The sequence below is a fragment of the Monodelphis domestica genome, chromosome 2 (genome assembly GCF_027887165.1).
Source record: "Monodelphis domestica isolate mMonDom1 chromosome 2, mMonDom1.pri, whole genome shotgun sequence".
Classification (NCBI taxonomy): domain Eukaryota; kingdom Metazoa; phylum Chordata; class Mammalia; order Didelphimorphia; family Didelphidae; genus Monodelphis; species Monodelphis domestica.
This window is the reverse complement of record NC_077228.1, coordinates 459,432,415-459,447,247: the sequence shown is the minus strand read 5'-3', so window position 1 is coordinate 459,447,247 and position 14,833 is coordinate 459,432,415. Positions and strand designations below refer to the sequence as shown.

At 36.2% G+C, this 14,833-nt stretch overlaps 1 protein-coding gene across 4 annotated transcripts in view; it reads right to left on the bottom strand.

Annotated features, from left to right (window-relative positions):
• ABCD3 (ATP binding cassette subfamily D member 3) overlaps window positions 1–14,833 on the bottom strand; it is a 130,721-nt gene that overhangs the window by 94,774 nt on the left and 21,114 nt on the right. The window lies entirely within an intron of this gene.

Genomic DNA, 14,833 nt, shown 5'->3' with positions numbered 1-14,833 from the left:
AATTTGCAAAGAAGTTCTACCAAATTCCTTTTATGACACAAATATGGTACTGATTCCAAAGCCAGGCAGGTCAAAAACGGAGAAAGAACACTACAGACCAATCTCCCTAATAAACATAGAAGCAAAAATCTTAAATAGAATACTAGCAAAAAGACTCCAGCAAGTGTTCATGAGAGTTATTCATTATGATGAATTGTGATTTATAACAGGAATACAAGGATGATTCAACATTAGGAAAACTATCCACGTAATCAACCATATCAACAAGAAAACCAACAAAAAAATCACATGATTATCTCAATAGATGCAGAAAAAGTCTTTGACAAAATACAACACTCATTCCTATTGAAAAGACTAAAAAGTATAGGAATAGAAGGGCCTTTCCTAAAAATAATAAACAGTATATATCTAAAGCCATCAGCAATCATCATCTGCAATGGGGATGAGTTAGAAGCCTTTGTAATAAGAGCAGGCGTGAAACAAGGATGCCCATTATCTCTGCTATTATTTAACATTGTACTAAAAACACTAGCAGTAGCAATTAGAGAAGAAAAAGAAATTGAAGGTATTAAAATGGGCAATGAGGAGACCAAGTTGTCACTCTTTGCGGATGATATAATGGTCTTCTTAAAGCATCCTAGAGAATCAACAAAAAAGCTAGTCGAAATAATCAACAACTTTAGCAAAGTTGCAAGATACAAAATAAACCCACATAAGTCATCAGCATTTCTATAAATCTCAAACACATCTCAGCAGCAAGAATTAAAAAGAGAAATCCCATTCAAAAATCACCTTAGACAAAATAAAATACTTAGGAATCTATCTCCCGAGACAAACACAGGAACTATATGAACACAACTATAAAACACTTTCCACACAACTAAAACTAGATCTAAATAATTGGAAAAACTTTAATTGCTCATGGGTAGGATGAGCTAACATAATAAAAATGACAATCCTAACCTATTTACTTATTTAGTGCCATGCCCATCAAACTACCAAGAAACTTTTTTACTGAATTAGAAAAAACCATAACAAAGTTCATTTGGAAGAACAAAAGATCAAGGATATCTAGGGATATAATGAAAAAAAAATGTGAAGGAAGGTGGTCTAGCAGTCCCAGATCTCAAAGTATACTCTAAAGCAGTGGTCATCAAAACAATATGGTACTGGCTAAGAGAAAGAAAGGAGGGTCAGTGGAATAGACGTGAAGTAAGTGACCTCAGCAAGACTGTCTATGATAAACCCAAAGATCCCAGCTTTGGGGATAAAAATCCACTATTTAACAAAAACTCCTGAGAAAATTGGAAGACAATATGTGAGAGATTGGGTTTGAATCAATATATCCCACCCTATACCAAGATAAACTCCAAATGGGTGAATAACTTGAATATAAAGAAGGAAACTATAAGTAAATTAGGTGAACGCAGAATAGTATACTTGTCAGATCTTTCGGAAAGGAAAGATTTTAAGACCAAGCAAAAGTTAGAAAAAAATTACAAAATGTAAAATAAATAATTTTGATTACATTAAATTAAAAACGTTTTGTACAAACAAAACCAATGCAACCAAAATTAGAAGAGAAGCAACAAATTGGAGGAAAAAATCTTCATAACAAAAACCTCTGACAAAGGTCTAATTACTCAAATTTATAAAGAGCTTAATTAATTGTATAAAAAAATCAAGCCATTCCCCACAGGAACATGAATAGGCAATTTTCAGATAAAGAGATCAAAACTATTAATAAGCACATGAAAAAGCATTCTAAATCACTTTATAATCAGAGAAATGCAAATCAAAACAACTCTGAGGTACCACCTCACACCCAACACATTGGCTAACATGACAGCAAGGGAAAATATTGAATGCTGGAGATGTGGCAAAATTGGGACATTAATGCATTGCTGGTGGAGTTGTGAGTTGATCCAGTCATTCTGGAGGGCAATTTGGAACTATGCCTAAAGGGCTATAAAAGTCTGTTTGCCCTTTGATCCAGCCATAGCACTGCTGGCTTTATATCCTAAAGAGATAATAAGGAAAAAGACTTGTACAAGAATATTCATAGCTGCGCTCTTTGTGGTGGCCAAAAATTGGAAAATGAGAGGATGCCCTCCAATTGGGGAATGGCTGAACAAATTTTGGTATATATTGGTGATGGAATACTATTGTGCTCAAAGGAATATTGAACTAGAGGAATTCCATGTGAACTGGAATGACCTCCAGGAATTGATGCAGAGTGAGAGGAGCAGAACCAAGAGGACATTGTACACAGAGACTGATACACTGTGGTACAATCGAATGTAATGAACTTCTCTAGTAGTAGCAATGTAATGATCCAGAACAATTCAGAGGGATTTATGAAAAAGAACACTATCCACATCCAAAGGAAGAACTGTGGGAGCAGAATCACAGAAGAAAAACAACTGCTTGATCACATGGATCGATGGGGATATGATTGGGGATGTAGACTCTAAATGATCACCCTAGTGCAAACATCAACAATATGGAAATAGGTATTGATCAAGGACACATGTAAAACCCAGTGGAATTGCAGGTCAGCTATGGGAGGGGCAGGGGGAAGGGGAGGGAAAGAACATGACTCTTATAACCAAGGAAAAATATTCTAAATTGACTAATTAAATAAAATTTTCAATAAAAATAAATAAAAAGAACTTTTTACCTTTAATAATGCAATTACTAAAATTATATCAGCTCCTTCTACACTTGAAGTATATATCTTTCAAAGATATACTTCTACAGCTAATTAAAAGATTAACTTACAAAGTGCCATAAACACCCGAGGAACTTCAAACCCTGGTCCAGAGGCCAAAGATGGATGGCTGAAACACTGGCTATAAAAGCCCATGTAGCCTGACAAGAAATAATCAGATCCCTGCCAATGCCAGAGAGCATTGGGGGAAGGGGGGGGGGGGGGTTCAGCTAATTCATGATGCTCTTCTTGGACAGTTTAAGATTTATTTATTATTATTTTTTAATTTCTAGATGCACCTTCACTTGTTATTATGAAAATTTCCTGGGTACAGGAGAAGAAGGTTACTGGATAATCCAAAAAGTAAAAAGATATTAGGTTCTCAAAAGAAGAATCCTAAAGTATTCACAAACACAAGAACAAATGCTCCAAATCACTAACAATAAGAATGCAAATCAAAATAACCATGAGGTCACACTCCCTGCAATTTGGCAAAGATGACCAAAAAATGCCAATAGTCAATGCTAAAGAAGTTATAGAATGATTGGCACACTAATACACTGTGGGAACTTTGCATAGGTACAAACTTTTGGAGAGCAATTTGGAATTATGGATATAAAGTGACTAAAATATCCATATGATTTGACCCAGAGGCTTTATTATATTCTTTGGACTTACACCCCCTAGAAAGCCATTGATAAGAAGAAAGTTCCCACATACACCAAAATATTTATAGTAACACTTTTCATGATAGAGAATTGAAAACAAAGTAAATGTTTATCAGTGGGGAAATGGAGGAACAAATTGTGATGCCTGAATGTAAGGGAATGGTACTATGCTATAAGGAATAATGGGTATGATAAACATAAATATCGAAAGACCTATATAAACCTATAAATAGTGAAATAAACAGAGGCAAGAAAACAATATACACAATGACAACAATATAAATGAAAAGAACAGACACGCAAAAAAAATGTAGAAAAATTTAAAAGATCAAGCAGGACTGTAAAGGGGGAAGTCCATAAGCATTGCACATGTCCTGTGTTTTCTGATTTTTTTCAATGTATTGATAAGTTGTGACAATTTTTTCCTCTCTTTTTGTCTTTAAAAATGCTATTTATTATATGGTATGGATCTCTCTGGGAGGGAGGAAGAGATATTGGGGGAAACTATGATGATATACAAAAGATATTGATGAAAACATTAAAAAAGAAAGATAGCGCTGGTATTTGTCTTCTCTGCTATCTAAATTTCTGTACCTACAACAATTGGACCAATCACCATATGAGATTTTTTAAAATTGCGTTTTGGTTTAATGGTAACATTACAGGCAAAAATCTGGCCCTCTACTCCAGCTACTACTATAAGGTTAATTAGGGTCAAAGTTACAAAAGGTAATCCAAATTCAAAACCAAGGCTGCAAAACTGGAATCAAGGTCAAGTTATCATGCCATCAGAAATTCCATGGAGTAATGGAAACATAAGGGTTTGTGATCAAAGCATGCTCAGCAAATTATCACTAGGCACAGTGAAAAAGTTAGAACTCTTTTACTTAATTCTCTCTCACCTAGCCAACTTCCATGCTGAAGCCTAATACTCACCTAAAAATCTGTCAGAAAAGAGAGGCAATTAGGCAGTTTAAAACCAAAGGCAATTAAGCTACAAGTTAGAAATTCAAAATAAAAGAAAGTTCCTTCCCTATTTCTCAATTACAAATCTTGAAATCTCAAAGCTTTATGTTAATAGTAAAAGAAAAATCATTTACTAAAAATGCTAAATGTTATTAAAGGAAATTTAATTCAAGTACAGCATTAAATTTAATTAGTTTGTTATAATTTTAATAACTGAAACAAAAAGATTAAAAACCAACAACCTAGTCTAAATAGATTCTTGATTTTAAATAAACTGAATTGTATACTGGACTGTTTTACAACCTGAGACTGAGCAGAGAAAACACATAACTGGACAACAATGATTTTTAACAAGTTCAGCAACAACTGAGTCTTGATAACATATTTTGAAGTTTTAAACTATTCTCTCCCATATACCTATGTTCAGGGTTATGGGATCCTGACCCAAAAACCCAAATAACTAAGCTCCTGTCTATAGCACCTTTAAATAAAAGCAAGGAAAGTTCCTGACCATATTAACCCTGAGCTAAATCAAGGTAAATGGATACAAGTAGAGTTCCATGTCAAGTAGCAAAAATCAATGTGTCAGGATCTAATGGCCAAACTCTTATTCTTGCCAGTGAACACAGACTTTGGGAATTTGTTTACTCACTAAAAAGGGTGGGATAATGGAAAAACCTCTAAAGTCTACTCCATCAGAATAAGTTTTATAAAATTAGACTCCATCCTGATCTCCAAAACTTGGATTTAAAATTCTTTCAAAATGCCTTATTACAATAAATATCAACAATTATGGCATCTTGAAATACAAAAGTCTCAATTACAATGTTTTTGGTGTATTACTATTTTTTCTATTACAAAGTTGGCTTTAATAAGTGCACATTTTCCAGATTCTATGTGCTTCTCAAAAGTTAAAAACAAAACCCAAACAATATCACCTCACTGGCACACTTATTAGTAAGACTGGAGTATTGTAATCCCATTTCGATGTCCGTGTGAACTATCTCCCATCCATAATGTTTTGGAATGTTCTCTTTCACCTTTCCCACCATGGAACCCCTAGTTTCTTCTAAGGTTCATTTCAGGAACTGCAACAAGGCTTCCTACATGAGTTTTCAAGATTCTGTAGCCTCCTCCAATGGTTAGTGCTATGCTGACTCAAGGAAATGGCTATTTGTTACTATATATTTATCTGTATACATCTCGTTCCCCCCAGTAAGGTATTCTTGAGATCATATAGGAACTGTTTTTGTATTCCGAGTATCCTGTATGATTCCTGGTATACAGTAGGTATTTAATAGATGCTTGCTGAATAGACAGTTAATAAACCAAAGTGCCACGATCTGAGCTGACATCAACTAAAGTATGCAAGAATCTGTGTTCAAGACATTTTGAACCTTTAAATAATATATCTAAAACAATTTGATAATCATTTATACTCCTTAAAATAGTTAAGTACTTCAGAAATTATACATTCTTTTTCATCTACTATTCCTTGAAAACTTCAACATGTCATCCATAAAAATCTGTTCATGCCAAAGTACTTTACATGGCTGGGAACAAAGACCTGCATTACAATAGGAAGAAAAGAAAAAAATTTTAAACAAAATCAGAAAAAGTCCAAGTGGTAAACTAAAGGAAGATAATGAAATAGACAGTTTCTATTAAAAACCCACCATTTTGGATTTAAATCAGCATTTGGTTGAGCATAGTGCCTGGCAGGTTAAGGCCTTAATATTGTTAACTAAGAAATCCTCTAAACATTAATCTCCTTAATCACATTGCTTACTGTGTACACTGATGTAATTCCCATATAACTCTCCCCTATAAAATTGTGGTCTAATGACATTAAATAAAAAATTTTCTCTTCAAAGAGGTCAATTTGGGAAACTACACATTTATTCCAATGACTTGGGACTTTTCTGGGCTCACTTTGAGAATCCAAGTCACATTCTTTGAGTAATTTCACGGGTGACAAACTTATCCTATATGGTTGGATTTGGTTTTACAAAAAGCAATAGAGTCAAATCTGATGGGTAAGATGGGTAATTGTTTTCTGGTTTAAAAAAGCTTTCCATAAAAAGTGAACTGTGATCCAAAGCAATATCAACAATTTAGAAAACAACCACTGAGAACCACAATTCATAAGTTTTAAATTAGATTTTCTCAAATACCTCAGAACTGATACATAATTAACCTGATTGCCATTCTGAATAAATTCAATGTCAAAGAAACACAGCATTTGAATTTTCGTGTGATTTTTAGTCATAATAATAGCTCATATTTATACAGCCTTTCATGGTTTACAATGTACTTTCCTGAGAATAACCTAGGAAGTAGGTAATGCAGATCATATTATACACAATTTATAAGATGAGGAAACTGGCTCAAAGAAGTACAGTCACCCAACTAATTAAGTGCCAGAACCAGAACTCATACCAATGCCTCCTAAAAGCCTCCTAAAAGCCTCAAAAGATACATTTTTTTATTAATTTGGTCAATTTTAAACATTATTCCTTTGGTAACAAAAAACATTTTCTATTCCTCCCTCCCCTCCACCCACCCTTCCCATAGCCGATGTACAGTTCCACTGGGTATCACATGTGTTCTTGATCAGAACCCATTTCCATGTTGTTGGCATTACAATAGATGGCACGCAGCTTTCTAACGTCAATACTTTCAAGTACCTGGGCAGCACCATCGCCAACGACGGGTCCCTAGACCACGAGATCAATGCCAGGATCCAAAAGGCCAGCCAGGCACTCGGGCGGCTGCGCTCCAAAGTCCTCCAACACAGAGGTGTAAGCACTGCAACGAAGCTCAAAGTGTACAACGCAGTGGTCCTCAGCTCGCTCCTGTGCGGTTGTGAGACATGGACACTGTACCGGAAGCACATGAAACAGCTGGAGCAATTCCACCAATGCTCCCTCCGGTCAATCATGAGGATCCGATGGCAGGACCGAATCACCAACCAGGAAGTCCTCGACAGAGCCAACTCCACCAGCATCAAAGTCATGGTCCTCCAAACCCAGCTACGATGGTCTGGACATGTCATCCGCATGGACCCACAGCGAATACCAAGACAGGTATTCTATGGTGAACTGTCAGCTGGACTCAGGAAACAAGGCCGACCAAAGAAAAGATTCAAGGATCAGCTAAAGTCCAACTTGAAGTGGGCTGGCATTACACCAAAGCAACTAGAACTCGCTGCCTCTGACAGAAGCAGCTGGTGAACCCACATTCACCATGCTGCCACCACCTTTGAAGATGAACGACGTCGACGTCTTGCCGCGGGGCGTGAACACCGACACCAGGCCACAACCGCACCTCCCGTAACAACTGGCGTCCCATGCCCCATGTGCCACAAACTGTGCGCCTCAGCCTTTGGACTCCAAAGCCACATGAGGGTACATCAATAGATGATAATGCACAAAGACAATAGTCATTCTCGGTCACTGAGAGACTACCACTACTATGGTATTTGCACTAGGATGTTCACTTAGAGTCTATATCCCCAATCATATCCCATTTGACCCATGTCATTAAGCAATTGTTTTTCTTTAGTGTTTTTACTCCCACAGTTTTTCCTCTGAATGTGGATAGTGTTTCTTCTCCTGTAACCCTCTAGGTTGTTGAGGATCAATGCATTGGCACCATATTGAAGGAGTACATTACATTCAATTGTACCACAGTGTATCAGTCTCTGTGTACAATGTTTTCCTGGTTCTGCTCCTTTCACTCTGCATCACTTCCTGGAGGTTGTTCCAGACTCCATGGAATTCCTCCACTTTATTATTCCTTTGAGCACAATACTATTCCATCACCATCATATACCACAATTTGTTCAGTCATTCCCCAATTGAAGGGCATCCCCTCATTTTCCAATTTTTGGCCACCATAAAGAGCGCAGCCATGAATATTCTTGTACAATTCTTATTCCTTATTATCTCTTTGGGGAACAAACCCAGCAGTGCTATGGCTGGATCAAAGGGCAGACAGTCTTTTAGCACCCTTTGGGCATAGTTCCAAATTGCCCTCCAGAATGACTGGATCAACTCACAACTCCACCAGCAATGAATTAATGTACCAACTTTGCTGCATCCCCTCCAGCATTCATTACTTTCCATAGCTGTCATATTAGCCAATCTGCTAAGTGTGAGGTGATACCTCAGAGTTGTTTTGATTTGCATCTCTCTGATTATAAAGAGATTTAGAACACTTTTTCATGTGTTTATTAATGGTTTTGATTTCTTTGACTGAAAATTGCCTATTCATGTCCCTTGCCCATTTATCAATTGGAGAATGGCTTGATTTTTTGTACAATTGATTTAGCTCTTTGTAAATTTGGGTAATTAGACCTTTGTCAGAGGTTTTTGCTATGAAGATTGTTTCCCAATTTGTTATTTCCCTTCTGATTTTGGTTACATTGGTTTTGTTTGTACAAAAGCTTTTTAATTTGATGCAGTCAAAATTACTGATTTTACATTTTGTGGCTCTTTCTAAGTCTTGCTTGGTTTTAAAGTCTTTCCCTTCCCAAAGTCCTGACATGTATACTATTCTGTGTTCACCTAATTTACTTATAGTTTCCTTCTTTATATTCAAGTCATTCACCCATTCTGAGTTTATCTTGTGAGGTGTTGGTCCAAGCCTAGTCTCTCCCACACTGTCTTCCAATTTTCCCAGCAGTTTTTATCGAATAATGGATTTTTGTCCCAAAAGCTGGGATCTTTGGATTTGTCATAAACTTGTTTTGCTGAGGTCCCTTACCCCAAGTCTATTCCACTGATTCTCCTTTCTGTCTCTTAGCCAGTACAAATTGTTTTGATGACCACTGCTTTAGAGTATAGTTTGAGATCTGGGACTGCAAGGCCACCTTCTTTGCTTTTTTTTTCATTATTTCCCTGGGAATCCTTGATCTTTTGTACTTCCAAATGAACTTTGTTATGGTTTTTTCTAATTCAGTAAAAAAGTTTTTTGGAAGTTCGATGGGTAAGGCACTAAATAGATAAGTTTGAGTAGGATGGTCATTTTTATTATGTTAGCTCATCCTACCCATGAGCAGTTAATGTTTTTACAATTGCTCAGATCTAGTTTCAATTTTGTGCAAAGTGTTTTGTAGTTGTGTTCATATAATTCCTGTGTTTGTCTTGGCAGATAGATTCCTAGTATTTTATATTGTCTGAGTTGATTTTGAATGGGATTTCCCTTTCTAATTCCTGCTGCTGATATGGGTTGGAGATATACAGAAATGCTGATGACTTATGTGGGTTTATTTTGTATCCTGCAACTTTGATAAAGTTGTTGATTATTTTGACTAGTTTTTTAGTTGATTCTCTAGGATTCCTTAAATAGACCATCATATCATCCACAAAGAGTGATAGCTTGATCTCCTCACTGCCAATTTTAATACCTTCAATTTCTTTTTCTTCTCTAATTGCCACTGCTAGTGTTTCTAGTGCAATGTTAAATAGAGGTGATAATGGGCATCCTTGTTTCACTCCTGATCTTATTGGGAATGCATCTAGTTTGTCCCCATTGCAGATGATGTTTGCTGATGGTTTTAGATATATACTGTTTATTATTTTTAGGAAAGGTCCTTCTATTCCTATACTTTCTAGTGTTTTCAATAGGAATGGGTGTTGTATTTTGTCAAAGGCTTTTTCTGCGTCTATTGAGATAATCATGTGATTTTTGTTGGTTTGCATATTAATATGGTCAATTATGTGAATGGTTTTCCTAATATTGAACCATCCTTGCATTCCTGGTATAAATCCTACCTGATCATAGTGAATAACCCTCCTGATCACTTGCTGGAGTCTTTTTGCTAGTATCCTATATAAAACTTTTGCATCTATGTTCATTAGGGAGATTGGTCTGTAGTTTTCTTTCTCCGTTTTTGACCTGCCTGGCTTTGGAATCAGTACCATATTTGTGTCATAAAAGGAATTTGGTAGAACTCCCTCTTTGCTTATTATGTCAAATAGTTTGTATAGTATTGGGATTAGCTGTTCTTTGAATGTTTGATAGAATTCACTTGTGAATCCATCAGGCCCTGGGGATTTTTTCTTAGGGAGTTCTTTTTCATGGTCTGTTCGATTTCTTTTTCTGATATAGGATTATTTAAGAAATCTATTTCTTCTTCTGTTAATCTAGGCAATTTATATTTTTGTAAATGTTCATCCATATCACCTAGATTGGTATATTTATTGCCATATAATTGGGTGAAATAGTTTTTAGTGATTTCCTTAATTTCCTCTTCATTAGAGTTGATGTCCCCCTTTTCGTCTATGATACTGTTAATTTGGTTTTCTTCTTTCCTTTTTTAATTCGATTGACCAGTGCTTTGTCTATTTTGTTTTTTCAAATTACCAACTTCTAGTCTTATTTATTAGTTCAATAGTTGTCATTTTTTATTTTATTAATTTCTCCCTTAATTTTTAGGATCTCTAATTTGGTTTTCTTCTGGGGGGTTTTAATTTGTTCGCTTTCAAGTTTTTTGATTTGCATATCCAATTCATTGATCTTTGCCCTCCCTAATTTATTAATATATGAACTCAAGGATATAAATTTTCCCCTGAGTACTACTTTGGCTGAATCCCATAAGGTTTGATAAGATGTCTTATCATCATCATTTTCTTTAATGAAATTATTAATTGTTTCTATGATTTGTTCTCTAACTAATTGATTTTAGAGAATCATATTATTTAATTTCCAATTAATTTTTTATTTGGCTCTCCATGTACCCTTACTGATCATTATTTTTATTGCCTTATCATCTGAAAAGGTTGCATTTATTATTTCTGCTTTTCTGCATTTGTATGCCATGTTTTTATAACCTAGTATATGGTCAATCTTTGTGAATGTACCATGTGCTAGTGAAAAGAAGGTGTATTCCTTTTTGTCCCTAATTATTTTTCTCCATATATCTATTAACTCTAATTTTTCTAAGATTTCATTCACCTCTTTTACCTCTTTCTTATTTATTTTTATTTGATTTATCTAAATTTGATAGTGGTAGGTTCAGGTCTCCTACTAGTAGAGTTTCACTATCTATTTCCTCCTTCAATTCTCCTAGTTTCTTCATTAGAAATTTGGGTGCTATACCATTTGGTGCATACATGTTGATTAGTGATATTTCCTCATTGTCTATACTCCCTTTTATCAGGATGTAGTTACCCTCCCTATCCCTTTTAATAAGGTCTATTTTTACTTTGGCTTTGTCAGATATCATGATTGCAACTCCTGCCTTCTTTCTGTCAGTTGAGGCCCAATAGATATTACTCCAACCTTTAATTCTGGCCTTGTGAGTATCTACCCGCCTCAGGTGTGTTTTTTGTAGACAACATATGGTAGGATTTGGGATTCTAATCCACTCTCCTATTCGTCTACATTTTATGGGTGAGTTCTTTCCATTCACGTTCAAAGTTATAATTATCACTTGTGAATTCCCTAGCATTTTGATATCCTTCCCTACTTCTGTCCTTTCTTCTTTTGCTATATCCTTTTAAACCTGTGGTTTACTTTTAATCAATCCCCCTAATCCCCTCCCTTGATATGCTTCCCTTTCTGGCCTTTCCCTTTTTGTTCCCTTCTTGTTTTTTTAGGGTCTGTTAATTCCCCCCCTCCTTCCCTCTATTTTTGTACTCCCTCTCCCCAACCCCCCCTTAGTTTTACCTTCTCCCTTACCCTGTTGGAGAAGATAGAATTCTAGATCCCAATGGATCTAGATGCTCTTTCCTCTCAGAGCTGATTTCACTGAGAGTAAGGTTTAAGTATTACCTATTAGCACTCTCTTCCTCTCCTTCTTATGAGTATTCTTCCCCTCCCCCTTCCCATGTGTATCTTTGTGTGACAAAGATTATTCTATTTAATTTCTAATTAATTCTATTTAATTTATTTCTATTTCTTCAGGTATCTCCTCTTGGTACCATCATCAATTTCCTCCCCCACCCTTTTTCTTTTTTTTTTCATATCATCTTATAGCCCTTAATGCCCCAATCTTTCCCTGAGTGATCCTTTTAATTACTATAATAGTGAATACAATTTTTGAGAGTTACAAATAACATTTCCCCCATATACTAATATATATAATTTGATCTAGTTGTAGCCCTTATAGAAAAAAGTTTGAATTACAACAAAAACCATTTTTCTCCTTTTCCCTTTCTTTAATATTTACCTTTTCATGTTTCTCTTGCTCTTTGTGTTTAGATATCAAACTTTCCAGAGTTCTGGTCTTTTCTTTACAAATACTTGGAAATCTTCTATTTTGTTGAATGCCCATACTTTCCCCTGGAAGTATATGGTCAGTTTTGATGGATAGGTGATTCTTGGTTGAAGACCCAGTTCTCTTGCCTTTCTGAATATTGTGTTCCTGGCCTTGCTGTCATTAGGTGTAGAAGCTGCCAGGTCTTGTTTGATCCTGTTTGGTGCTCCTTGGTATCTGAATTTCCTCTTTTTGGCTTCTTGTAGGATTCTCTCCTTAGCTTAAAAGCTTTGGAATTTGGCAATTACATTCCTGGGAGTTGTCTTTTGGGGATTTAGTGTAGAGGGTGTTCTATGAATTCTTTCAATGTCTATTTTTCCCCCTTGTTCTAGAACCTCGGGGCAGTTTTCTTGGATGATATCTTGTATTATGTCAACATTTCTGTTTAATTCTGGCTTTTCGGGTAGACCAATGATTTTCAGATTGTCTCTCCTTCCTCTGTTTTCCTGATCTGTCACCTTGTCAGTGAGATATTTTATGTTTTCTTCTAATTTCTTAGTCTTTTGACTTTGCTTTATTAATTCTTGCTGTTTTGTAAGATCATTGTTTTCCAGTTGCCTAATTCTGGTCTTTAAAGACTGGTTTTCCTTTTCAGTTTGGTCTATCCTGCTTTTTGAGGCTTCCAGCTGTTTCTCCAATTGGGAGTTCTTGTCCCTCAGATTGCTGTATTCTCTTTGCATTATTTTCCATTTTTCATGCCAGAAGGCTTCCATCTTTTTGATAACCTCTTCAAGAGCTTGTGGACAATTTCCATTTCTTTTGGAAGGTCTTGATTTTGCTTGAATTTCATCCTCTTTTTCCTCTGTAGCCTGGATTTTCCCTCCGTAAAAATTTTCAAGAATCAATGTCTTCTTCCTGTTTTTCTTGGAGGGTATCTGTTGGTCCTGGGCACAATGAGCCATCACTGTGGTGGTTTTTCCTTCCGTTTTTAGCCACAAATCTGAGTGAGATGGGCAGGTTCTCTGTTTATGGAGTTAAGGAGCAAGGCTTTTGCCTGAGGCAAGCTCTCAAATCTCTGCAGCCTCCACTGTTTGTTAGAGTGCCCGTGGTCTGCGCTCTCCAATACACAGAGGTTTCCTGTGTAACTGCTCTCAGGGATAGATCCCCAGCAGTCCTAGTCAGCTTCCAAGGACCTAGAGGTGCCCCTTGCTCATTCTAGAGGTGTCCCTTGCTCACTCGCTGCTTCTGGTGCGGGCTGACTCTGGCTCCATAGGTGGGGTGGGGGAGGGTAAATCGGCTCACCTTTGGTTGGGAGCGTTTTCTCCTTATAGTGTGGAAATGCTCAAACCCCACGTACCTTCAATTCTGTGCCCTACTGTTGAGTCCCTCCGTTCTTCCAAAGATGGTTTTTATTTTCTTTTGAGATAGTCTATTTTGTTGGGTGCTGGGGAGAGGAAGCGTCTCAAGTCTAGACTGCCGCCATGCTTACCCAAAAGTCCTCAAAAGATACTTTTAAAAAGGCAGCTATTGCTGCTTTTGTTATATTTGTTGTTGCCCACTCCAGTGCTCTTTCCACTGTACTAGGCCACCTGTCCTGGGTTTCGAGGATGCTATTTTGCAACTCACAACTTTGATATGTGATAGTTTTTTTTTACCCATTTTATTGATGTCTTGATCTTTGCTTCATAGTAGCCTTCCAAATCCAACACACTAAAAAAAACCTTCTTTGTAACAAAGGGAAGCAATTGAGGACAACATATCCGATACAGAAATTTCATCTGACAATGTATCATTCTATCCTAAAAGCCCCCAACCTCTCTTCTGTGAGGAAGGATATTACCACTTCTGGGTTTTACTGTTTTTCCCATTACTCAAAAATTTAATTTCCTTTTGGTGATATTTTAATTTGCACTGTTATAATCTTTGTACATTATTTTCTTTCTTCTTTTCATTTCCTTCTGAATCAGTTCATAAAAATCTTTCCACATTTCCCTACATTCTCATTATTATTTTGAGAAATAAATTCATTCATATGCCTTTCTTTCCAATAATTCCTCAATTGATGAACACCTACTTTGTTCTTTCCTGTCACAATGACTTGCTATGACTATTCTGATATATGTAGAAGGTAGCAAGAAAAGACTTCAATTTGAATACTGCCAAAGGCATTTAATAGCATAATCATTAGTACTATTCACATAGATGGTGGGCAAGTCGATTAACCATTTGTTCTCCTTATTGTGCAAAAAAGGAATAGTACTTTATGATAGAACTGGGGTCCTTGTT